General features: G+C 45.9%; 1 protein-coding gene and 1 pseudogene across 2 annotated transcripts in view; one reads left to right on the top strand and one right to left on the bottom strand.

Moving 5' to 3' along the window:
• The window catches only part of kif26ba (kinesin family member 26Ba), a 238,953-nt gene that overhangs the window by 44,454 nt on the left and 167,537 nt on the right, over nucleotides 1-26,962 (top strand). The window lies entirely within an intron of this gene.
• Nucleotides 4,546-10,303, bottom strand: LOC144596864 (small ribosomal subunit protein eS21 pseudogene; annotated as a pseudogene).

Raw genomic sequence — 26,962 nt, 5'->3', positions numbered from 1 at the left:
GGAACAAACAAACAAACAAACAAATAAACAAAGAGTTTTAGTATATAGAAGATGTGAAGCTCAGATAAGGTGGGTGGTGACAGTCTTATTCACAGGGTAGGAGAGTCCAAAACTAGAGGGCAGAGATTTAAAGTGAGAGGGGAAAAATGTAAAGGTGACCTGAAGGGCAAGGTTTTCACAAAGAAGGTGGTGGGTACATGGAACCAGCTGCCAGAGGAAATGGTAGAGGGTGGGGACAATAATAACATGTAAAAGACATGAAGATAGAAACATAGATTGGAACATTCACAGGGATATGGGCCAAACACAGGCAAATGGGACTATCTCAAGAAGGCACCTTGATCGGCATGGATAAGATGGGCCCAAGGGCCTGTTTCCATGTTGTATACCTCTGTGATTATTTCTTGTCATAAAATATTCCCTCGTGCCTATCTTCCTGAATTAAATCAGATGACCGCTGCTTGCCGCAGCCAATTAGCTCAGCGGGCTCAAGGCTCCCAGCTGCCTCCCAGCAACATGCTGTAGCCCTGCCCCGTGCTGAGGTGCAATATGGTGTGGGCTCCTCTCGCTTCTGTGTCAGGCTGCTCTGCAACAGGGCTTCAAGGGCCCCAGGACTTGACTGTGCGTGCGTTGGTAATCCCTACACATTAAAGCCTTTTAATGCCAGTTACAAAGCTGTTCCACTTTGTCAGTTCCACTCTTCCACTGATAGAGACGGAGTTGTTTACCAGCCTTGTGTAGGGAAAACTGCAGATGCTGGTTTAAATCGAAGCTAGGCACAAAATGTCGGAGTAACTCAGCGGGACAGGCAGCATCTGGAGAAGGAAGGGGTGACGTTTCGGGTCGAGACCCTTCTTGAGACTGAAGGAGGGTCTGAAGAAGGGTCTCGCTCGAAACATCACCCATTCCTCTCCAGAGATGCTGCCTGTCCCGCTGAGTTACTCCAACATTTTGTGTGTTGCCAGCCTTTCTCCGCTGTCTTTCCCATTGCAGCAGCACATGCAAACTCCAGCAATATTTTACATTCATGTATTGATGCATTTGTGGAACAACCTTGTGGCCTGTTTCCACACAGTTTAGGAGAGAGAGAGAGAGAGAGAGAGAGAGGCGACTTGATTGAAACATATTAAACTCTAAGAGGACTTAACAGGAAGAATGTGGAGAGGATTCTTCTCATTGTGGGAGAATCTAAAACTAGGGTCACAGTTTAAAACAAAATGGTCACCCATTTAAGATGGAGATGACGTGACATATTTTCTCATGGATGGTTGCTTTTGGAACATGTCGATACTGGATACATCAACAGTATCGGCAGCTACTCCTGCCACTCCAGATTTGGTTAATTCAAGAGTGTAATTCGTGGGAAACAATATGCAGAGATACTAAATGGATAATTCCCCAGAGAATAAACTTGACCGAATACAAAGCCAAAAAATGTCAAGGGCTTTTCCTTCAAATTACTGAGAAAAGGGATTAGTGTTAATGGAGCTCACAGTACTTTCATTATATATTGCTGAACTATTTAACTTTTGTCTTGCTTTATTTAAATGAGAAATATATCCAGACTCTCAGCTGAGGAAGAATAGTTCTGGAGGTGTACAGTACAGAAACTGGCATCAGCCCATCACAGTCATGCTATACATTGTACTTATACACGCTAAACCTATTTACCCGCGATTGGTCATAATCTTCCACACCTTGGTCGGTTTAGTTTAGTTTAATTAGTTTAGTTTAGTTTAGAGATACCGCGTGGAAACAGACCCTTCAGCCCACCAAGACCACGCCAACCAGCGATTACCGTATACAAGTTCTATCCTGCACACTGTCTTTAATGTGGGAGGGAACTGGATCACCCAGGCTGGGGAATGGGGATTTCCCTGTGAGTTTGCATAGACTCGATGGGCTGAATGGTTTCCTTCTATATCTCAAGGAAAATATTTAATACGGAATATTTGTCTGTTTTTCATTATTTCATTTTGTCACTTTATACCAAAGGGCTTTCTAGTGAATAGAATTCAGTGGTTCCAGTTTTACTGAGGAAAACAGAGCAGTCAACTTGTGTATGGCAATCTCCCAGTAACAACACCCTAAGTCCCAAGTCCTAGGAGAGTTAGCAAAAATGGACAGAAGGGGATACTTGATCAAAGGGGCTTTAAGGAGTGTCTTAAAGGAGAAAAGTGAGGTAGAGGGGGAGGTTGACAGAGTGAGGTACAGAATTTGGAACCACTTACTACTTCTTGTACTCATGGATGGTATGATTGTACTGATGTATGTTGTGACCTGCTTGGAGAGCACACAAAACAAAGTATTTCACTGTTTCTCGGCATGGTACAATAGTAAACCAATTTCAATACAAAGAAGGCAGCAGAAGGCATGGGTCACCAATGATGGAGTGACAATTATTTTGGAGATGAAGGGAAGTGGTGAGATATGTTGGGCTGGTTGATATATGGATTTACGGGGGCAATGCCCAGTAATGTTGATTGAAAGATAAACCATGAGGTGGGATGATTAACCCATTTATTGAGGGCCTTGTTGCTTCAGCAGAATGTCTGAAAATTTGTGGTGGGTGAATAGTTTTGATGTGGTTTTAAGTAATGATGCTGAAAGGCTCTGAAACCATTGCAGGATCAGTGACCTGGAAATATTGTCACAGTGATCCAGAAATTAGAGCTGCTGCTCTGTAACACCAGTGCACGGTTCGATCCTGACCTCCGGTGCTGTCTGTTTGCACATTCTTCTTACGACCGTTTGGGTTTCCCCTGAGAGCTCCACTTTCCTCCCACACTTCAAAGACGTGCTGGTAGGTTGCTCCAAGTGACTCCATGGTGTGGCTAAATGGCAAATGAATCAAAGGGACTTTGATGGCCAAATGGAGAGAGTAAGTTCCAGGATTACAGAGAAGTAAGGAGAGAGGTCCTCCACGGTATGGGATCACTCTGCGCCAACTCAATGCACTGATTGTCCTCCTTTTGTGTTGTGACAAGTGAGTGGTAAATATAATGGTTACTGCACTCTTGATAATAGGCCAATCTGTGCACAGGCCTTTCTTGCTCCCAAATTCTCAGTTGCACAGAACTATTTCTCCTCACTACCCCACCTCAACCTATTTTATATATTTATAGATTGTAGGCGGATGGGTAAATCTGGTGTTTATTTCCAATTACTGCTTGAATGGGTAACAAGGTCAATGTAGAAGAGAGTTAATAGTTTCCACCAACTGAATTACAAGTGCCGCCACCTAGCTCAAGCATCTGGAGACTAACCCAGTAATGTAAACAACATGCCACCAATTAATTGATACACTCAAGTAAACCATAGCCTAAACTCAGCCTCACTATCCAATTCTATGTTGAGCCCAACCATACAAGCTAAACTTTTATGCCCCATGTTCCAATCGCAATAGCAAAGGCTGGACCAACACCTATGCCGCAAGTGTTTGGTGTCAAGTATTGAAGCAATCATTGATTGATAACTGTACTTAATGAGGGTACGACAGCATACTGGGAGAGTTACTTGGTAGTATGAATTTTTATTAGTTCATTAGTTCACTAATTCAGAGGCGCACATTTAAATCTCGGCATAATAAATAGATGTGAAATTTTAAAGGAAGAAGGTGGATGTCAGCAATGGTAAATAGGTTATCGCAAACCTATATGACCACCGGATGTCCTTTATGGGAGGAAACCTGCCGAACGCACCTTATCTGACCCCTCCGTGTGACCCAGGTTCACCTATGTGTTGATTCTTCACTGACTCCTTATCGCAGGGGTAATTGGGGATGGACAGTAAAATGGCGTCATTTTCTGCAACATCAACATCTCATGAATTAATAATGAATAACATTTGCCAAGCCCCCATTTCATTTCACGGGATGCTGTACTCAGTGATGCATAAGTCAACCTTCATTTCCCTTCTGCGTTTTCTCCTGGTAAGAATGGAGGGGACGACAAACAGCATAACTGAACACCGTACCAGGAATGTAGAAAGTTAACAGGAAAACATCAGCAGCAAGTTATTAAAGTTAATGTTTAATAACTGCACAGCAGTAATACAATCTAAAGTCAGCAAAATAATTTAACGGGAATACAGTGTGCAGAACTCTGTTTTATAATACTTTGTAATTAGTTTCCTGCCGTCAAAACATATTGCTTTCCAGTTTTTGCAATTTGTGACCATTGGTGGTTTGATATGCTGGTGGGTTTAGTCTGCACGCAGAGCCAGAGACCAACTCATAACAGTAAAAGTGGAACACTAATGTTGGAGCCCAACTGTGAAGAATAAGTTAACCCACCAAGGATAAGACCAGGATAAAGGCAGCTGTAATTCGTTCAAAATTAACATAGATCACTCAAAAGATTGAAGAATCCATGTTTTGTTATTCCTTCATCGCATGTGGCTGCCATCGGTGAGGTTGGCATTGGTTGGCCATTGCAAGTAGCCTCAAAATGGAAAAGCTCCTGGACCAGTTCTTTTCTTTTTCTTTCTCAAACTTATATTTCTATACAAACATCAGCATTCCCAAAAACATGTGTCTTCTGCTTGCTAGACAGCATTGGCCACAATCCCATCATTCTTTGCTTGCCTCAGGATACAAGCATCTGATTCACCCTTGCTACGGATGGCTCCACAGATGGCATAGGTTGTCCATTGAATCCCCCAGTCACTTTATCAACATCAGCAAGGTGGATTTGAATGGTGGCATGGTCCTTGCCACCAATAATTCTGTTGGTAGCAGAGCATTTGCGTGGAACGTAAAGATCAACAAATTCGCCTGCATCGTTCTGTATACTGGACGTATTCAGTTGGAGGCCTTTTATTCAGTTATTGCGGAGATCTCCATGCAAATGGCCAAAAGCAAAAAGAAAGGGTGTTCTGCAGCGGACAGAGTCGACCACATTGCTCTGGGCATCAGGTTGTGTGTAGGCCAGGCTGGATCAGGGAACAGACTTCCTTCCCAATGGGCTATGGGTTCACTGTCGGTGCACCAATATTTTATTCTATGTTTATTCCATAAGACTCACATGCTCAGATCATTAGTTTGGACATCTCGATCATGAGTTAGATAATTTGGCCGCTGTATTGCTTTTATCACTCCCATAAGGATGAGAGGGGATCTTATCGAAACATGTAAGATTATTAAGGGGTTGGACACGTTAGAGGCAGGAAACATGTTCCCAATGTTGGGGGAGTCCAGAACCAGCGGCCACAGTTTAAGAATAAGGGGTAGGCCATTTAGAACGGAGATGAGGAAAAACCTTTTCAGTCAGAGAGTTGTAAATCTGTGGAATTCACTGCCTCAGAAGGCAGAGGGGGCCAATTCTCTGAATGCATTCAAGAGAGAGCTAGATAGAGCTCTTAAGGATAGCGGAGTCAGGGGGTATGGGGAGAAGGCAGGAACGGGGTACTGATTGAGAATGATCAGCCATGATCACATTGAATGGTGGTGCTGGCTCAAAGGGCCGAATGGCCTACTGCACCTATTGTCTATTGTTTATAAATGGAGCTTTGAGCATTGGATTCAAAGCATGGTGCTAGTAGCCAGCCTCATCCACAGAACAAGCCCCAAACTCCAGATCTACGTAATCTCCCTGCAGGGTTCCCACTAATTGTGCTTGTTAGTGGACATTCCCTGAGGCTCTTAAAATCAACCAACTTCCACTGACGAAGGCCACTAATAGGCACATTTTACTGATTTCACCAATCAACCGGTTGAAAATATACTTTTACATAAGTTTTCAGTTATTTAAATGTCAAGTGGATTGCCTTTGATCTTAAATGCTGTTTCATATTAATTCCATCCCGGTAGCAATAGTCAATCTGCACACTTAAATATATTGAGGAGCACATTTTAATGGATTTTTTTTAAGCAGTGTTAGTTTTGCCGGGTAGTGGTGGATTTTGCAACTGGAAATGGAGACATAAATTGAAAGAAGTGACATGTCTTGCTGGTGTAAATGAGTCTGAAAGTTCACAAGATCATAAGATCATGTGATTGGAGCAGAATTAGGCCATTTGGCCCATCAAGTCTACACCGCCCTTCAACCATGGCTGATCTATCTCTCCCTCCTAACCTCATTCTCCTGCCTTCTCCCCACAACCTCTGACACCCATACAAATCAAGAATCTATCAATCTCAGCCTTCAATATATCCACTTACTTTGCCTCCACAGCCTTCTGTGGCACAGAATTCCACAGATTCACCACCCTGTGACTAAAGAAATTCCTCCTCATCTCCTTTGGAAAAGAACGTCCTTTAATTCTGAGGCTATGACCTCTAGTCCTAGACCCTCCCACTAGTGGAAATATCCTCTCCACATCCACTCTATCCAAGCCTGTCACTATTCTGTACAATGGTTTCAATGAGAAGGTTAGCTGGCTATCTCTTTACATTGGGTTTTGTAGACTTCACAGGAAGCAAAGGTGCAAAGGGAGAGGATAATTGCAGTGGTACAGCAATTGCTTAGAGATGGAGCATTCCAACCCCAGTACAGATTCATGGATTGCTTGGACGAATCTTTGAAGAACTAGAAAGGGTTAAGAAAGCCTCGCGGAATGATGCATGACAATTTCATGTCAAGCCTTATCTGATAGATGCCCGTATCTTCTGGGCATCTATTGCGCAGAAGACATTTGGCAGCCTCCATCCCTAAGCGTAGATGTTCTCCTTGTGATAAGCGCATGTCGGTGTGTTTACAACTGATGTGCGACATCAAGCATCACAAAATACATAATTGCAATGTAATCATGCAATTACAAAACAAACCTCCCACTGACTTTGCAGCATGTTTTTCTGTCTGAGTGAAGTAAATTCAGGAGCCTCTGTCATTGCAATGCTCATCTCTAATAAGAAAAAACAAACTAATGCTCTAGAAGTTGATCTAGGCCATTCAACCCTTTATGCCTAGTCTGTCATTCAATTAAGTCATGGTTGATCTTTTACCTCAGTGCTACCTCCTTATGCTGACTCCCCTTCACTTGTTAGTGCTAATAGTCAGAGCATCGCAAAGTACAGAAATCAGCCCTTTATCCCTTCATGTCCGCATCAACATTTTCCCTATCTACGCGATCTAATCCGTCCAATGTATCTTAATATATAACAATCTGTCTCCATCCTCTACATGCAGGTCGGCTCTAGGTTATGACAGTTGTCCGTAACCCAAACAGATTCGTAGCCCAAACAGAAATGTGGCTGCCGGCAATATATTTAAATGTAAAGTCTTAGATTGTTTTTTCTAAAGCATTCGAGGTTGAGGGGCGATCTGATGGAAGTTTATAAAATTATAAGAGGCATAGATAGGGTAGACAAATCAGAATTTGTCTCCTAGAGTGGAAATGTTAAATATGAGAGAGCATAGCTTTAAGATGAGAGGGGGGGGGTGCGTTTAAAGGCAATGTGCAGGGCAGGTTTTTTTACACAAAGAATGGTAGGTGCTGAGAATGTGCTGCCAGGTGGTGGTGGAACCAAATATGATGTTGACGTTTAAGATGCTTTTATTTGGGCACATGAACATGCAGGGAATGGTGGTATATGGATCCTACACAGGTAGAAGGGATGTGCTTAATTTGGCATCATGTCCGGCACAGACATTGTGGGACAAAATGCCTGGTTCTGACCTGTACTGTTCTATATTCTATGGTCTACATTCCATGCTCTAAAAAACATAGGCCTATCGTGGGCAATGAGAACTTAAACCAGAACTTTCAACTCAATAATTCGCATTTCTCTGCAAGATGCAATGATATTGCCGCAAACAAAGTTCCTGCATGACAGGAGATGCCTGCAACCTTGCAGCAGTGGTAAATCCACCCCCCCCCCCCCCTAATGCTTGCATGTACTGGCTGTACATAAATCAGACATTAGTAACCTGGGGAGGACCAGTACTCAGCAACTGAGCCTCTACAGTCCTCTCGGTCAGAGAATTCTACAGATTCACTGCCCTCTACGTGACAAAATCTCTTCATTTCTTTCTTCGATGCAGCATTTCACTGCAACATAATCCACTATTTTGTGATTAGTTGAGACTGCTGCTGAGAGAAACATCAGCCCTGCATCTTCCCAGTCAAACCCAATAAGGATTTTGTACACTTTAATGAGATCCCCTCTCATTCTTGTCAACTCAAGACATCCTAGGCTCAATAGTCTCAATCTCTCCTCGTACACCAACTCCTCCGTTGCAGCAATCAATTTGGTGAATCTATTACTCCTTCTATCGCATATGTAACATTAGCCAGTCGAGGGACCGTACCTACAGACAGTAATCCAGATGTGAGCTCACAAGCACCCTTGTATTCAAATTTTCCTACAATTATGTGTAAATATATCATTTGTCTTCCTAATTGCTTGCTGAACCTACATATTCTAGTGATTCATGTCCAAGCACAGTCAGATCTCTCTGACACTAATACCTTTCAATCATTATTGAAAAGCATAACCTGCATAATTAGGACCATTGACCTACAGAAAGCGAGGGGGGCCGCTGAGAGGGTAGGAGGACCCGCGCCACCGAGAGCAAGACGGGGCATCGAGAGCGAGGAGGGATCTACGTGCAACCACGCAGAGCATAGAGGGTAGGGGGACTGTCGAGAGGGTAGGGGGACCGCCGAGAGGGTAGGGGGACCGTTGAGAGGGTAGGGGGACCGCCGAGAGGGTAGGGGGACCGTCGATGGGGTAGGGGGACCGCCGTGAGGGTAGCAGGCCGTCGAGAGGGTAGGGGGACCACCGAGAGGGTAGGGGGACCGCCGAGAGGGTAGCAGGCTGTCGAGAGGGTAGGGGGACTGTCGAGAGGGTAGGGGGACCGTCGAGAGGGTAGGGGGACCGTCGAGAGGGTAGGGGGACCGTTGAGAGGGTAGGGGGACCATTGAGAGGATAGGGGGCTGCCGTGAGGGTAGGGGGACCGTCGATGGGGTAGGGGGCCGTTGAGAGGGTAGGGGGACCACCGAGAACGTACGGGAACCCTCGCCGCTGAGAACAAGAAGGGCGGCCGAGAGCAATCCTATGGGGGGGGGGGGGGGGGGGGGGCACGGGAAACAAAGTGGGGGACCCAGCAGGGGGCTGTCTGCAGCCATGTGCGGTGGCAGGCCGAGCAGAAGAAATTACTGTTCGATTAACTGTTCGATTAACATGCCGACTCTTTGTGAGCTGCCAAGGTGGGGTCTGCTGTATGATTTTACTGGGTTGAATGCAAAATAAAGAATGTCACTGTACACAGGTACATGTGACAATAAAGTATCATTGAATCCACGAGGTAAGAAGGGTCTCGACCTGAAATGTCACCCATTCCTTCTCTCCATAGATGCTCCCTGTCCCACTGACTTACTCCAGCTTTTTGTGTCTATCTTAAGTATCATTGAATTGCATAATTGAGTGCAGATTCAAAGGCCCAAAAGGCCTATTTCTGTGCTGTTTGACTCTACAACTATGATTCTCCTATTCTGCTTTACTCTACGTGAATACACAGGCATCGTTCAACCCACAACAGGCTTTACACTTTGCCGAATCCAATAGCCCTCATTTATCTACACCGAGATAACTATCTCCCTTCTGACTTTTGTGCTCTCCCAGATTCCCCTTAAGTGCATCTGGTTGCTCACCTCAGACGTTCACTCTAATCCCCAAATCTTGAGCATTAATGAAAGAGGCAGTTTAAGCTTTCCTCTCTCCAATTTCAAATGGAACAATAGGTCTATGTAAACTCAAAGTGCACGTGACAGCTCTTTTTAAGATTATTATGACTGCAAGTCCGGTAATTGGATATAAAACTAAATAAGGTTTCACAGCCAGACGCACAGTGGACAGAGCTCCCTTTTTTCCACTGAGAGTGACGGCTTCTCATTGTTGCCCTGGGGCAGACGTGGGCCCGTGTTGAGCCGTGTAATAATGTACATACAGTACATGTAAGAGGAACTGCTGCCGGCTGAACGCAGGTGATAGCTGGTGTGCCGAGCTTCTGGCGGTAGTGAGGGGAGTGGGCAGGATGGTCCCTCTCCTTGAGTAATGCCATTGCTCTTCTGGGAAAGGTAATCTCCTGCACATTTTCACTCAAAAGCATAAGGTGACCCTTTCGTGTCAAGAAGCTCGTTTGGCCTTCATCAGGATGGTCTCAATAAATGTCAAGCTGCCCTGCCTTGTTTCATGATGGTCCCCCGCATCAACATGCCTCCTGCCTCATGGAACATGGAACAGTGCAGCTCAGGAACAGGCCCTTCAGCCCACACTGCCTGTGCCCGAACATCATGCTTACTATATCAACTCCTTCTGGCTGCGCGTGCTACATATTCTGCCGTTCCCACCATAATCCATGTGCCTATCTAAAAGCATCTTAAATGCCACTATTGTATCTACTTCCACTATCACCCCTAGGAGCCTGGCCATAAATCATTGCTCCTCCTATCATTCCTTCTCTCCAGAGATGCTCCCTGTCCCATTTTGCGTCTATCTTCGATTTAAACCGGCATCTGCAGTTCCTTCCTACACGGTCATTGTTTGGTGTTTGCAGAAGTAAGAGGCAGTGGGCTGGTGGTTGTCAATGTTTTCACAAGAGCTCAGAAGCTGCCAAGCCAATGGTTCTGGTACTTGGGAGCCGGAGAAGACTGAGAATACCACAAGAGAGACTGGCATTTTAAACAGTGCCATTTATTACCTGATCTCCAAGGGTCTTGAGAATACTGACATCAACAGTGTGTATTAACAGGTGTCAAGTACAGTCTTATTGGGTGGAGGCGACAAATATCATTTCCTGCAGCAATAAGAGATTTGTGCTAATGTCATGGCCGCAGTTTTATTGCCATTTGCCTGCGCTGTGCTCCAATCAACAAATTCCATTGGCTTTTCTTTCAAGATTGAATCAATGTTTTAAACCAACATACAAAATCTTACAAAGGGAGTCTATATTCTGTACATTTAATTGGAACTGTGCATTCAGCATTGTGAGATGGCTATTCCATGAGAAAACAAACCACTGGAGGAACTTAGCAGGTCAGGCAGCATCTGTGGGGAGAAATGGACAGATAATATTTCAGGTCGGGACCCTTCTCATAAGGTCATAAGGACTAGGGGTAGAATTAGGCCATTCGGTCCATCAAGTCTACTCCGCCATTCAATCATGGCTGATCTATCTCTCCCTCCTAACCCGATTCTCCTGCTTTCTCCCCATAACCTCTGACACCCATACTAATCAAGAATCTATCTATCTCTGCCTTAAATATTGGTGGACATTTGCCGTAAATTGGCTAGGATCTATCATTTAAGCCGGTCCTGTTGTCATCTTGCATCGAACATAAAATATAGAACAGTACAGCACTAACACTGGTCCTTCAGCCCGCATTGTCTGTGTCGAACATAGAAACATAGAAAATAGGTGCAGGAGGAGGCCATTTGGCCCTCCGATACATTTCTCCCCTTACTCCATCGGTCAGAAGAAGGGTCCCAACACAAAATGCTGTCTGTATACTTCCTTCCACAGATGCTGCCTGACCCACTCACTTCCTCATCCCATCTTTTACCATGCATAAACCAGCTCATCCATCATCTCCTGTGTCCTGACTCACACTGTTTTGTTCATCCACTGCTCCTAACCTCCCTAATCCCGACTGCCACCGTGTGGAGCCATTGGCATTACCGCATAGATTAACGGGTTTTAGCCACACTGGGATTCCAAATAAATACACCAGAAACGGTAATGCATTGATAGGATGCTTTAAAGTACTTGTTGAGAGGGCTAGAATGAATCTGGAGGGTGGAATGGCCTGATAATGTGCTGCATGTAAATCAACATAAGTCCTGCATCTCTTGGGAGGTATGGAAGACAGCTCACCCATTCCCTGAACTCCTTGTGAACTCAAGGATGGCAGCAGCTCTCACAGAGAGAGGTCTCACCTGCATTTGTATCACCTGGATCTGAGCAAAGCCACGGATGGTGTATGAGGTACCTCCAGCACTGGTCACTCAGTTGAGGATTTAGCAAAGGTCTTCTATTAGTAGTTTGGTCTCTAGATGACATCCTGCACCAGTCACCGATTAACCATGTGGCCGAGAGTGGCTGCGATGTAGATTGAGGTAAGGCTGGCAGCATTTACTGTAGGTGCAGTGTCTCTGCCTGGAGAAGTGGAGGATTTTCTCATATTACTTTGTAACAAAGGAGAAGGCCATGAAAAATCTCAGAGAAATCATATGCATCCCATTCCCCCACTTAGTTTCCCATGGAACATTCTCCCTCAGTCCTCCCCCCAGATTCTCTTACCATACACCCCTTTAGAGGTAATTCACAGTAGGAAATTAACCTGTCAACCAGTGTATCTTTGGGTTATAGAGTCATAGAGGTGTTACAAACGGAAGCAGCCCCTTTGGCCCACCTTGTCCATGCCAACCAAGCCTGTATATTTGGATAGTCATATTTGCCTGCATTTTGTCCATATCCCTTTAAACCCTTCCTATCCATATGTACATATTTATGTTATGGAAACAGACAGGTAAATGCATCCAGTCACAGGGGCAGTGCACAACGTTTTATTCTTAAAGTTATAATTCTAGCGCATTTAGTGGAGGAATTTTCAGGCTGACAAGCTCATAGTGTTGTGAGAGGGTGGGGTGATGGGGAGTGCCAGAATCTCCGATGCACCATTATGTGTTTCCCAGTATCTACGATCATCACACTTAAAGGCTTCCATGTCAGTGTCTGAGGGATCATCGAGGATGAATAAATTATTTTATTCTCTTTAGCTGCTGATTTTGTATCTCAATTCAAATGATTCATATCTCTGATAATGTATCGGAAAATCAGCCTTGTTCCCGCTAGTATTTAACCTAGAACATAGAACAGCACAAGAACAGGCCCTTCGGCCCATAGCACCCGTGCCGAACATGATGCCAAGTTAAACTAATCTCCTCTGCCTGACGTGATCCATATCCCTGCACTCCCTGCATATCCACGTGCTGATCCAAAAGCTCATAAATGCCACTGTCAGATCTGCTTCCGCCATCAGGGTATTGCATTTTATTTTCACACCTTTGTGGCTACTCTTGTTCGACATTTGGTGTGATTTATTGCAGGCAAAGTGCTACTAGAGTTACTTTGGCCCCAAATTGCAAGCCACACCTGGGGTAGTAAAGATGGTAAATCTTTACTAAACTTTTTGGAACAGGCAGAATAATCACATTTTTTTCCGTGAATATGAAGAACGTTGAGTGCCGTTTAAAGTGACTTAACAATTTTTATGATGCTTAAATTTGATAATGTTATGGTTATGAAACAAGGTGCAAATTCATTATTTTGGAGGTAATGTTTGGACAAATGACCTAAATCAACTGGCGATACAAAGATTCAAATAAATTTAAAAAAGAATAAATTTTAAAAAAAATTTAAAAGGGGTAGTTATCCTCAAAGCTGTTTTGAGTATCCAAGGGCACAATCTTTCAAGCCCATCTTCACCTCTCAGATAAATAATCTCCCCAGCATTTCCCAAGGCACCTTTGAAAGTATTTCCTCTGCACCGGGGCCCTGTACAACTACAGAAGGACCTCTTTACTCCTATACTCAACTCCCCTCGTTATGAAGGCCCACATGCCATTAGCTTTCTTCACTGCCTGCTGCACCTGCATGCTTACTTTCAGTGACTGATGTACAAGGACACCAAGGTCTCGTTGTACTTCCCCTTTTCCTAACCTGACACCATTCAGATAATAATCTGCCTTACCGTTCTTGCCACCAAAGTGGATAACCTCACATTTATTCACATTATACGGCATCAGCCATGCATCTGCCCACTCACCCAACCTGTCCAAATCACCCTGCATCCTCATAGCATCCTCTTCACAGTTCACATTTCCTCCCAGCTTTGTGTCATCTGCAAATTTGCTAATGTTACTTTTAATTCCTTCAGAAGATGAGGAGGAACTTCTTTAGTCAGATGGTGGCAAAGTCAGTGGATATATTTAAGGCAGAGATAGATAGATTCTTGATTAGTACGGGTATCAGGTTATGGGGAGAAGGCTGGAGAATGGGGTTAGGAGGAAGATCAGACATGATAGAATGGCGGAGTAGACTTGATGGGCTGAATGGCCTGATTCTACTATCACTTATGATCTTATGATCTCACACGTCGCTCACTCATCATTATAGCATTCACCGTATTCTTCTTAATACTCAGGTTGTGTGTTTGGGAGGTGCCATAACATCGGCAAGGAACTGCAGTCCATTTTTGTAGACGAGATACATTGCACCCACAGTCCGGTGGTGGTGAAAGGAATGAACATTTAGGGTAGTGGATAGGTTGCCATTCAAGTGGGCTGCTTGGTAATGGACCCTTTGTAGCGCGCAGAGAGTATTCCATCGCTCAATGAAAATCAAATGTACAGATGCTGGAAATTTGAAATAAAAACAGAAAATGCCAGAAACACTCAGCAGGTCAGGCTGTAACAATGGTTTGAGATCCGTTATCAGAACTGGTCATGTTTCTCACATGCTTGAGTGTTACTTGCCATACATCAGCCCATGCCTGAAGGATGCTGGGAGGGAATTAGATGTGTTAGTCTCAGCGAACAAATATGAAGACATAAATTGTCTGAGGAATTGTGAACGTAATTAAGCATTCTGCAATCATTGACAAGCCTCCTCACTTCCGTTCTGAGGATGGAAGAAAGGTCCTGAGGAACCCATGGGGGATGTCCTGGGATGAAGGACCTCCAGCATCTACAACCATCTGTCTTTGTGCAAGGTTTGACCTCAACCAGTGGAGTGCTTTCCCCTTGATTCCGAATCGTCTAACTCCAAATGGGGCTTCTGGATTCCAAGTGGTGCCTTGACCATCCACACTTCATATCTTGAATTCAGGCCTTTGGTTGATGTTTGGATGAATGATGCCATGAGGACTGGAGTGGGTTCAATCCTGACCTCCCATTCTGTCTGTGTGAAATTTGCTTGTTCTTCCTGTGACCACGCGGATTACTTCTACTGGTTCTGGTTTCCTCCCATATCGTAAAAAGGACACGGGGGGGGGGGGGGGTTTATTGTAACTTGCCCCTAAATGTCTGGATGAGTGTAGAATCTGGTGGAAGTTGATAAGAATATTGGGAGAATTAAAAGATAATGGGATTGGAGTAAGTTTAGTTTATGGTTGTAGTTTGTATACAGATGGTTGATGGCTGGTGTAGACTTGATGGACTGAAGGGCCTGTTTATGTGCTGTATCTCTCCACGACTCAACGACTCTGTGAGTGGGGGGGGTGGGGTTGTGAGAGTCTAAATGGAGACTGCAGTGACACAGCTTGAATAATTTTAAGTCCATCCATAGCATTTGGAGAATTTAAATCCAATTAATTAATTGTTAAAAAATCAGGAATAAATCAGTAATGGTGACCGTGGGACTATTGGACAGGCATTAAAAAATGTTGTTTACAATAGTTCACCAATATCCCTAAGGGAAGTGAATCGGTCCTTAGCTGAGTGTGACTTCCGACCCACACCAATGTGATTCCCTCTTAACTGCTCTCTGAAGTGATCCAGCACGCCAGTCACATCAAGGATAATTAGGATCAACAAGGGACAGTAGAAAAATCAGCAATGCATACTCCACATAAAAGGCTCACGAGGGTTGATACCTGGTGCCAGGAGCAAGTTGTGGATGTAGCCCAGTCCATCAGACAAACCAGCTTCCCCCCTATCGACTCCGTCTACACTTCACGCTGCCTCGGGTAAACAGCCAACGTGTTCAAGGACTTAGACATCTGTCATTCCCTCTTCTCTTCTCTCCTGTCAGACTGAAGATACAAAAGCTGGAAAACACGCCCGAGTAGATTCAGGACATGTTTCTTCCTCGCTGTGATCAGACTATTGAACAACCCTCACGTGTAACCCCGATCTCCCAATCTATCTCATCACAACCTCTGCACTTTCTCTTTTTTTTAAATTTGCAACACTGTAATGCAGTGTAACACTATATTCTGTACTCTGGTTATTTTTCTCTCTTCATTACCTTTAATACTTGTGATTGTACTCATGACTGTACGGATTGCAGAACAAAGTTTTTCACTGTATCTCGTGACAATAATAAACCAATACTAATACTAATGGCACATAGCACTCTCACTGGCAAAGGTCCACTGGATATGGCAAACCCTTCTTACCAAACAGCAATCACACCGATAAAGACAGGGGTTAAAGTTTACAGGGTCTTTGAACTAAACTCCTGGAATGCGTAAGCTCAACATATTTTCATATTTCAGTGATTTCTTTCATGTTTTTTTTCTTGTGAGGTTGATCAATTTTATAGCCAGATTTTGCAGCCGATAGATTTTACAGCTGCAGAATCCATGCTGAAATCCATGCTGAAACTACCCTAGGTTTGGCCAGGATCCCTTCCAAGTTGATCAGTCTTATCGCCGAGCCTGTTTGCTCAGTCATGCTAACAGATGGATAAGGTTAATTGTATTGGGTGCAAAAGTTATCAGGCTGGACAGTGTGGTGAAACTGTGTGTGATGGAGTTTAATGTTTAACGGTTGCCGGTGCTGTCAGTGGCACAGTTACCTTCTTCATAATCCGGTATGTTTATGCACATAGACAGCAGCTTGGCTGCTTTCCCAAAGCAGCGTGGTGTAGATGAAGTTGATGGAGGGGATGTTGGTTTGTGTGATGCACTGGGCTGCATCCACAACTCTCACACCCACAGCCTTCTCCATGCACCAGGTACCATTGATATTGGTGCCATACGGGTTCAGGTATGCTGTGTGTGTGCTTCTTTTATTTCATAAATTTACTTTATTCATAACATGTACAATACATACAATCATGCAATCTTTATCGATCATTCATTGTATCATCTTTCAATGCATTTGCTTACCACTCAGGAATCTGCTTCCTGCACAATTCTATTTTATTTACTTCCTTAAACAATGCACGGTGAAGTGTTTGCATGCGTGTGTTTGTGTGTGTGTGTGTGTGTGTTTGGGTATTTGCAAGCGCGTGTGTGTGAGCAAGAATGTGTGCGTGCGCGTGCATCTGTGTGTGTGTTTGTGTGCGTGTGTGTGCTTGTGTGTGTTTGTGTGCGTGTGTTTGTGTGTGTGTGTTTGGGTATGTGCAAGCATGTGTGTGTGTGAGCATGTATATGTGCGTGCGTGTGCATCTGTGTGTGTGCGTGTCTGTGTGTGTGTGTGTGTGTGCGTGAATGCGTGCGTGTGCGCATGCGTGCGTGTGTGCGTGTGCATGGATGCGTGCGGGTGTGGTTTGAGTGTGTGTGTGTTTGTCTGCGTGCGTGTGTGTATGTGTGCGTGCATGCGTGTGTGCGTGTGTGCATGCATGTGTGCATGCCTGTGTGTATGTGTGTGTGTGTGTGTGTGTGTGTGTGTGGTGCATGTGTGTGTATGTTGGGGGGGAGGGTTGCTGTTGCACAGCCCCTCAGTACACTGTGGCAACAAGACTTCGGACTGCAATCTTTCTCCACACTTTCCTTTGCGCTGGCTACACTGAGATTCAGTGCATCGCTCAGCACTAGGTCCTGCAGCCCGGAATGTGCCAGTCGCCACCATTTCCTTATGGTCATTTCATCGTATTAGATCAACAAGTTTTGGAAAGACCTTAATATGTCTTTCACTAAGTAATGATCATCCAGCAGCACTTCATATTTGTCTTGGTATAAATCCAAACAACCTGTACATCTCTGACAATGCAGCTACTCAGGGTGAATCATGGCAAGGACCTTTGCCTCCTTTTCCAGACCCTCTTTGCAAACATACAGACAACAATGAGAAGGGCGATTGTCTCATCTTCATTACAGTCAGCTCAAGGGCAGTGTGCATTGGGAGTGAGACTCTGAACACCTTTTTAAAAATGTTTTTGTTTCAAACTATGGCTAGTCTGACGGACTGCCCCTGGGTGCTGTTGTGGGTGATTGTCAGATGCACTTGTCTCAGTGCAGCACTGGGAAGCTGCTTACAATGTGTAGGGATGATCTGCAGATACTAGTTTACACTGAGGATAGACACAACATGCTGGAGTAACTCAACGCACGAAGGGTCTCGACGATACAACACCCATTCCTTCTCTGCAGAGAAGCTGCTTACAGTGGTGGCAGCTCTGACCTGTCCCTCATTGTCAAGCTGGTGTCCCGTTATTTGCTCAACCCCACAACAGTCCCTCACCTGAATTAGACGATATCTGCCTTGTAAACAGGAGAAGGTTGTAAACCATGCTCCTTATCATCCTATTAAGTGGAATGTGTGTGTGTATGGGGGAGGGGATGCTGACCAGTGGAGTGGTAGCGGACAGCACGGGAGAGATCGGGCGTATTGAGATCACGCGGCACCTTATCCCTGACCCTTTAAATCTGGCCTGGATTGCCTGATATGGTGAACGAAGATTTAATCCTGTGGGAGGATCTGGGAAGATAAAGGGGAGGGAGAGAGGGGACCGAGGGGGAGCAGGTTACCTGAAATGAGAGAATTCGGGAGGGTCTCAACCAGAAACGTCACCTATCTTCACCCATCATTACAGGAGGGGGATCAAGCAAAACGCGACACTAGGCCACTGTGAGATCGCATGATGAAGGGCAGAGAGGTCATTTTGGAGCTTCGGACATCGACAGCCAAAGTCATGGTTGTCAATGGTGGAGTGATGGAGTGGTGGAGGTTCAAGAGGACAGCACTGGAGGAGCACAGTGATCCCATGGGGCTATTGAGTTGGGACAAAAATCACGGAAGGGTTAGAATTTTAATACTATGCCTGCACACACAAGTCCTGGAACCGGACGTCTCTGAATTGAGAGTGGCAGCTTAGGTCTGAAACTTCACCCAATGTTACTGAGGCTCAGTCTAACGCAGAACGGATTGACGTGATATCTTCAAGTAGAGATTTAAGTGATAGAGGCAGGCATAGTTGGTGCCGACAGCGATCCCTTCAGATCACCACGGCAGCTTGTGCCTGTCTGTCTGCTTTGTCAGGTAAGATTCAGCCGAGTCACTTTGAAGTGCCCTAATGTAAAGAAACTGCCCACCCACACACCAGTGTAAAATGGTGGAAGCAATCAGTGGCAGCTCCTGCTCCAACCCTTCATGCTGCTGCCTGTCACCATCACCAGGGTATAATGGTAGAGCAAGCCGTTATGGGATTAACACTCTTATGGGATCTGATGTTGTTCAGGGAGACATTTCCACCCTGTCCTGCCTTGCACCAGGTTCTCCCTCCTGCTGATCTCCACTCAACCCCGATGGAATGATTGTTATTTCTGTAGATCTCTCCTGATAACCTTTTCGAACGATCCTCAGCCCTGGTGGAGAGTTCTGCTTTCCTCCACTTCCACTCTCTCTCCAATGCATCCTGGAGACGTTCAACATCCATCAGCCCTGCATCAAGCATTCATTTGCACTGATCGCGCACTCATTCAATTCCCACGAACTCTCTCCAGATTCCACCACTCTCCTGCACCGGGGGAAATTTACAGTGGTCAACCTGCAATTCTTTGGGACGCGGGAGAAAACAAGTGCTGCCGGGGAAACCCACGTAGTTGCAGGGGGAAGGTACAGGGAGACAGTACCCAAGATCAGATTGAACCCGGGTCTACAGTATGTATGTGAACCTGGACCTACAGTATGTATGTGACCGCGACCCTACTACAATACAATACAATACAATATATCTTTCTTATCATTGTACAGGGGTACAACGAGATTGGGAATGCGACTTCCATTCGATGCAATAAAATTAATTAGCTAATCAACAGAAATTTAGACAACCCAGAGAAACAAAATTAGAAACAGTTACCAGTTGTTTCAAAGCAATGGCATGGTGCAACACCCAAACACTCAGTGTCATCGAGAGACACAGCATGGAAACAGATCCTTCAGCCCACCAAGTCCCCACAGTCTGTCAACCACCCATTAACCCTAATCCTACTAAATTACATGTTTTATACCCCCCTTCCCCTCATTCTCATTAACTTCCTCCAGATTCTACCACTCACCAACAGTCTCGGGCAATTTACTGCAACCCATTGAACTACCAAACCACACGTCCTTGGTAGGAGGGAGGATTTTTTTTTTTCATTTGGAGTAAGTGAATCTTTGAAATTCTTGACCTCACAAGATTGTGTTGGCTCAGTCAGTGAGTTTATTCAAGAGAATGCAAATGCTGGAATCTTGAGTAAAAAGAAAAGTGGGCATGGAATAGGTCAGGCAACATCTGTGGGGGAAAGGGATAGATGGCTTTTCAGGCTAGGGCCTCTCTTCAGATTAGATGGTGATTAAAGAGCTGGAATGGATGTATAATCTTGCAAGGGTGAAGGAGTCTATTCAGCTCACTTTGGCCATTGCAGCTCTTTACACAATTAGTACTCGAATCCCCAACTCTTACCCCTGCGGCCTTGCCTAGTCTGAAGATTCCCGACCCAAAGCGTCAACTGTTCAGAGATAAATATATTTCTGAATGTTGGGGGAATCAAAGGATAATGCGACCATGGTGGAAAATGGTGCAGATGTGGTAGAACAGCCATGATCCATGGATGTGGAGAAGATGTTTCCACTGGTGGGAGAGTCTAGGACTAGAGCTCGTAGCCTCAGAATTAAAGGACGTTCATTTAGGAAGGAGATGAGGAGAAATTTCTTTAGTCAGAGTGTGATGAATCTGGGGAATTCTTTGCCACAGAAGGCTATAGAGGCCAAGTCAGTGGATATTTTAAAGGCAGAAATAGATAGATTCTTGATTAGTACAGGTGTCAGAGGTTATGGGGAGAAGGCAGGAGAATAGGGTTAGGAGGGAGAGATAGATCAGCCTTGATTGAATGGCGGAGTAGACTTGATGGGCTGAATGGCCTAATTCTACTCTTCCCTATGACCTTATGACCTTGATCAGATATGGAGCAGGTTGACGGGCTGGAGAGCCTACTCCAGCTGATTATTCTGATATTCGTCTGAGCGACTAGAATCAAAGTCGGGGAATTCTCCAGTTTAAGTAACGTTGGCAAAGTCTTGCCAAACTATGGTGAAGTTCTTGAAATGTCTGACTTGTGAAGGTTGAGCATGGATTTTAGAAACACTCACACTCCTATGCAGTGTTTGATGGGGTAGGTGGGTGTGGGGGATGTATTTTTGGTGGTTAAATGCCAGTCTCCAGAATGTCAAGCTACCCCTTTACTGAGTGCTAGGATGCAATTTCCTTACCAATCTATTATACCCTCTCCCATGCCTCCCCAGTGTTCAATTACAAGTGGGCAGAGGATAGTCTAGGTTTGTTTTCCTTGGAGCAGGGAAGGTTGAGGGGGATCTGATGGAGGGCTATACTTAGAGTAGATATCAAGAAAAATATCTTGAGGTGCCCAAGATTGGTAGATATGGGTTTAAGGTGAGGAGTGAAGGGTTTAGAGGGGATATGGTGACTACACAGCTGGAATGGATGTAGAATCTTGCCAGGGTGAGAGCCCCTGACTCTCAATCTGAAGAAGGGTTTCGACCCGAAACGCCACCTATTCCTTTTCTTCAGAGATGCTGCCTGACCCGCTGAATTACTCCAGCTTTTTGTGTCTGCGAAGGAGACTGTTCTTCTCACTTTGGAAATGTCAGCTCTTTATACAATTTGGCTCAATCCCCAATTCTTACCCCGCAGCTTGTGCTCTTGGTAGTATTTTCTCAGTTTGTTTTCTGGATGTCACTATTCTACACAGGCCGACCATCGTACGCAAGATGTCTCCCCATACTTCGCTACCTGCACCTTTCCTCATTATTAATGGGGTCTCCTCTGAGGCCTCTCTTCCTCCTCATTCTTAAAAGCTTACCAATCAAACGAGTAACAGTTTAACAGCGGTAAATGTGTCACTTTTGCAGACGCAGGATGTTGGCGACAGACTTCTTGAGCTGCAGTGGGTAGGGGTGGGGGGGGAGGCCAGGGAGAGGCTCAGACCAGGCCCTGCCTGAGGCAACTTGTGACCCAGTGGGACACCCGGCCTGATTAACTGGAACCTGGTCTGCCGGAGAATGCAGCCACTTATGAGTCGAGGGTCCTTGGAGCAAATCTCAGCATTCATAATTTATATCTCTTTAGGCGCTATTAAGCATTATATCCAGAGATCTTGCATTTTAATAATTAACACTTAGAATTAGAGCTGCCACACTGAATAATTAATAATACTGGCTACTTTAGGTGCATTGGTTTCCTCTGGGTATGTTGGGGGTATTTCTTGCTGAAGAACAGCCAGATTACACTCAAGACACAGCCAACGGAACTATCTACAGTGCAGCACTTGCAAGGAAGCATCTGTGAGAGTGGTACAGGAAATAAGGGCGGGAAGGCGGGAAGGAAAGAGAGAGAGAGAGAGAGAGAGAGAGAGAGAGAGAGTGGAAGAGAAAGAGGGTGGAGAGGGGTAGAGAGAGGGGTGCAGAGCGAGTGGGAAGAGAGAAGGGTGGAAAGAAAGAGACAGCAAGGCAGAGAAAGAGAGTGAGGGTGCAGAGCACGTAAAGAGATGACCGGAAGAGAACAATTGACACAGAAACAGAGGGGAAGATTGGGAGAGAGAGCTGGAGACGGAAGAAGATATGGAGAGGGAGCAAGAATAAGGGAGAGGCCAAAATAGAAGGAGGGGACAGAATGTACAGTGGGAAATAAGAGAGGGAAAGGGATAAAAAGAGAGTGAAGGTGATGAAGAGAGTGAGAGTTAGAGTGAGAGAGACAGAACTAGAAAGAGGGAGATTGGGTGAGGGAGATAAAGTGGGTAAAGGAGGGACAGTGGGAGAGAGGGGACAGGACGAGAGAGTGGGGAATGGTAAGAACATGAGTGAGAAAGAAAGGGAGGGAGAATGAGAAAGAGGGACGGGAGAGAGGGAAGGAGGGTGGATGAAAGGGAGGGTGTGAGGACAGGTAAGGGGAGGGGAACTGTCGTCTGAAGGCCAACGAGAAAAGAGAGGTAGGCAGAGGCAATGGAGAGAGGGTGGGGGAATAGTGGTGGGGGGGGGGAGGGATGAGCAACAGGAAGAGGGCCGCACTAAGACTCTCATGTGACAGGGCTATTGACTATCAGAAAGTATCTTCCCCAACTCCAGCTATAAAACTATCCAGTCCCTCTATTTCCGCTGTGGCTGGGTCCCCCTTCCCTCGTGATGCCGATGGTAGGGTAGAGTTTGGAGGTTTCCAGGGTCTCCGCACAGTCCTGAAGGATAGAATAAAGCACCTGGAGCCTTTCCTCTGAGTGCGTGATCCACAACACATGTTTCCCTGGTCAACTTTCTCCTCTCTTTAATGAGTTTGGTCCGGCTCTATCAGCTACTCGCCATCAGGGCCCTTGCACAAGCCTGTCCACCCCTGCAGCCTACCTCAGTGGAATCCGGGTTGGCAGGTTTATCTTATGAGAAGGGGGCGACACAGTGTCACAGCGGTAGAGTTGCTGCCTTACAGCGCCAGAGACCCGGGTTCAATCCTGACCAAGGGTGCTGTCTGTACGGAGTTTGTACGTTCTCCCTGTGACCCCGTGGGTTTTCTCTGAGATCTTCAATTTCCTCCCACCTTCCAAACACATACAGGTTTGTAGGTTGTGTAGGAAAATAAGTGCAGATGCTGGTTCAAATCGAAGGTAGACACAAAATGCTGGAGTAACTCAGCGGGTCAGGCAGCTTCTGGGCTGCTGCCTGACCCGCTGAGTTACTCCAGCATTTTGTGTCTCCCTTCAGGTTTGTAGGTTAATTGCCTTCGGTAAAAATGGTAAATTATCCCTTGTGTGTGGGATAGTGCTAGCGCACAGGGTATTTGCTGGTAAGTGCGGACTTGGTGGGCCAAAGGACCTTGTTCCACGCTGCATCTCCAGGGTCTGAAGAGATTAACGGTCCTGGTAGGGATGGTTTTTCCCCTGGCTGGCGTGTCTACAATCGTGAGATACGCCAGTCATGGTATTGACGATGGCATCGCAGATGAGATGGTATCGCAGGATAGTGAATCTTTGGAAGCTTTCACCCGAGAGGTCTGTGCATGCTCAGACAAGGTGCATGTTTAATCAGAAATCAATGGATTTCTTTGTGTTATGAGAATCAAGGGCCATGAAGTTAGTGCCAGACAATGCCGCTGAGGTAAACGATGGAGCGGGCAAGAGGGGCCGAATGGCCGACTGCTACTTCTAATTCTTATGGTCTCATGTATTCGGTGTAAGGTCATCAACAGCATCTTGAAGTCAAAGATTTGCAACCTTCTGAGGAAAGAAATTTCTCCTCATCTCGGTCCTTATTCCAAGACAGTGCCCGCTGGGTCTGGGCGTCCCCTTGGTGCAAGTATTCATTGCCTTTGTGAAACCACCCCTGGAGCATTGCGTCTCATACCTAAGAAAGGGTGGTGTACTTGTCATTAGGATTGCAAAGGTTCACCGGGCTGATTCCTGTAATGGGTGCGAAGAGATTTGGGCGATTATCATATCATATCATATCATATATATACAGCCGGAAACAGGCCTTTTCGGCCCACCAAGTCCGTGCCGCCCAGCGATCCCCGTACATTAACACTATCCTACACCCACTAGGGACAATTTTTACATTTACCCAGCCAATTAACCTACATACCTGTACGTCTTTGGAGTGTGGGAGGAAACCGAAGATCTCGGAGAAAACCCATGCAGGTCACGGGGAGAACGTACAAACTCCTTACAGTGCAGCACCCGTAGTCAGGATCGAACCTGAGTCTCCGGCGCTGCATTCGCTGTAAAGCAGCAACTCTATCGCTGCGCTACCGTGCCGCCCAGATTGGGCCTGTGCTTACCAGAGTTTAGAAAATTGAGAGGAGAATTTCATTAAAGACACAAAATACTGACAGGGCTTGGAAAGGCTAGGTGCAGTGACAATGTTTCCCCTGGCTGCCGATCAAGGTTCTCAAGCTATTGAGTGAGGCACGGTGGCACAGCTAGTAGAGCCTCTGCCTCACAGCTCCAGTTGCCTGGGTTCGATCCTGACCTCTGGTACAATATATGGAGTTTGCACATTCTCCCTGTGACTGCAGGAATTTCTCCTGGAAAGCTCTGACTTTCTCCCACATCCCAAAGGCATGTTGCTGTAAAATGCCCCTAGTGTGTGGGTGGGTGAGGGGTAGAATCAGTGTGGAGTTGATGTGAATAGGCGGAGAATAAAAATGGGATTAACATAGGATTAGTGTTAGTGGGTATTCAGTGCGGACTCAGTGGACCAAAGGGCCTGTTTCCTTGCCGTATCTCCCAATGAATTAATGATGTTCAGGACTGAGGTGAGGGGAGATTCATCATTATTGACTTGTGAGATCCTGTACCATAGAAAGTGAGGGAGGCAGAATCACTGAGCACATTTAAGATAAATATATTTAGACTCAAAAAGGCATCAAGGGTGAGGTTTGGGGAGGGAGCAGGAAGATGGTATAGAGATAAGGTGTGATCACATTGAATGATGGCATAGGCTGGAAGGGCTGAATTGCCTCCTCCTGCTATTTTTCATGTCTTTGGGGACAAGCCTTGTTTCTCTAACCAGGCCAACAACCCTTTCTGCGTGTAGCCTGCCCCATCCCTCTCTGAACCTTACGTCTTACAGCGAGATCACCTCTCGTTCTTCCAATGTCCAGGCTTATTTAGTCCCTGCTAGTGAATTAATTCCAGGTGCTTGTGGCAGGCAGAGCGCTGCTGAGGGCACAGGAACTATAAAGGGAGCACAGTCTGCAGCAGCAGCAGCCAGCTCTCGCTGCCCCAGACGGTAATTGTCTGGGTTTACGAGGCCCTCACAGCGGGGCCTGATTACCTGTCTCTCAAGGTTCCTGACCTCCAGGCTATAGTTACGAAGTAGTGCGCACCCAGATTATCCTTCCACTTTTGCCTCTAATTAGATCCATTCGCACAACGTGGGTGTCGCTGACCAGACCTGCACTGCTCTATGGAAAGGATGTGGAACCTTTGAAGAGAGTGCAAAAGAGGTTCACCAGCAGGGGTCCCAACTATCTCACTCCCAAATAAGGGACAAGGTGACGTCACTGCCCCGTGTCCCACGTGACCTCACCCAGCCAGCGGCCACGTGCTCCCGCTCCACCAATGGCAGCCACCCGGGCCGGGAGACGGGTTGCTACACAACCTCCGTTAGGCGGCACCCGGGCCTCCGGACCTACACTGTCCGGACCTACACTGTCCGGACCTACAGTGTCCGGGCCTACAGTGTCCGGGCCTACAGCGTCCGGGCCTACAGCGTCCGGGCCTACAGCGTCCGGGCCTACAGCGTCCGGGCCTACAACGCCCCCTGGGCCTAATATGGGACAAACCCATTTAGCCCAAATTACGGGTTGTCCCGCCTAATACGGGACAGTTGGCAACCCTATTCACCAGGGTGGACAAGAAAGGCAGCATCTCTGGAGAGAAGGAATGGGTGATGTTTCAGGTAGAGACCCTTCTTTAGACTAATCCAGAGATGCTGCCTGTCTGGCTGAGTTACTCCAGCATTTTGTGTCTACCTTCGATTTAAACCAGCATCTGCAGTTCTTTCCCACACAGGTTCACCAGGGTGCTGCCTAGATTAGAGAGGAATCGGTGAAGATGCTCACGTGGCAGGAGGAGAGTTAAGATTCAGGTTGTTGACCTAACATTAGAATTGGATTCCTCCTTGCACAGTTCTACTGTTGTTTCACAAGGAGCTGTTGAAGATGGCAGAGTTAATATGAATGAATGAATGAATGAATGAATGAATACTATAGTGTGAATACTTTATTGTTACATGTGGCAAGTCACAGTGAAATTCTTTGCTAATAGTGTTCTAGAACATTGAGCCAGAGATATGAATTCAAGAGACACCAAGGGAGCTGAGGAACTCATTTTTTTTCAAGGAAGGAAATCTACCATCCCCATAGGGTCTGGGGTGTAAATGACTTCAGATCCTCCATTGTTGTTGGCTGGTAATGAGTTCATCAGTTCTAGGATAGGCAATGCCTACACATGTTGGACATTGCTGGCATGGTTCTCCACATCCCCCTCCCCCCCACCTCTCCTGCTGAAAACCCACTTGCCA

Source organism: Rhinoraja longicauda, chromosome 9 (assembly GCF_053455715.1).
Source record: "Rhinoraja longicauda isolate Sanriku21f chromosome 9, sRhiLon1.1, whole genome shotgun sequence".
NCBI lineage: Eukaryota > Metazoa > Chordata > Chondrichthyes > Rajiformes > Arhynchobatidae > Rhinoraja > Rhinoraja longicauda.
The sequence above is the reverse complement of the archived record's forward strand: the minus strand, read 5'-3'. Positions and strand labels throughout refer to the sequence as shown.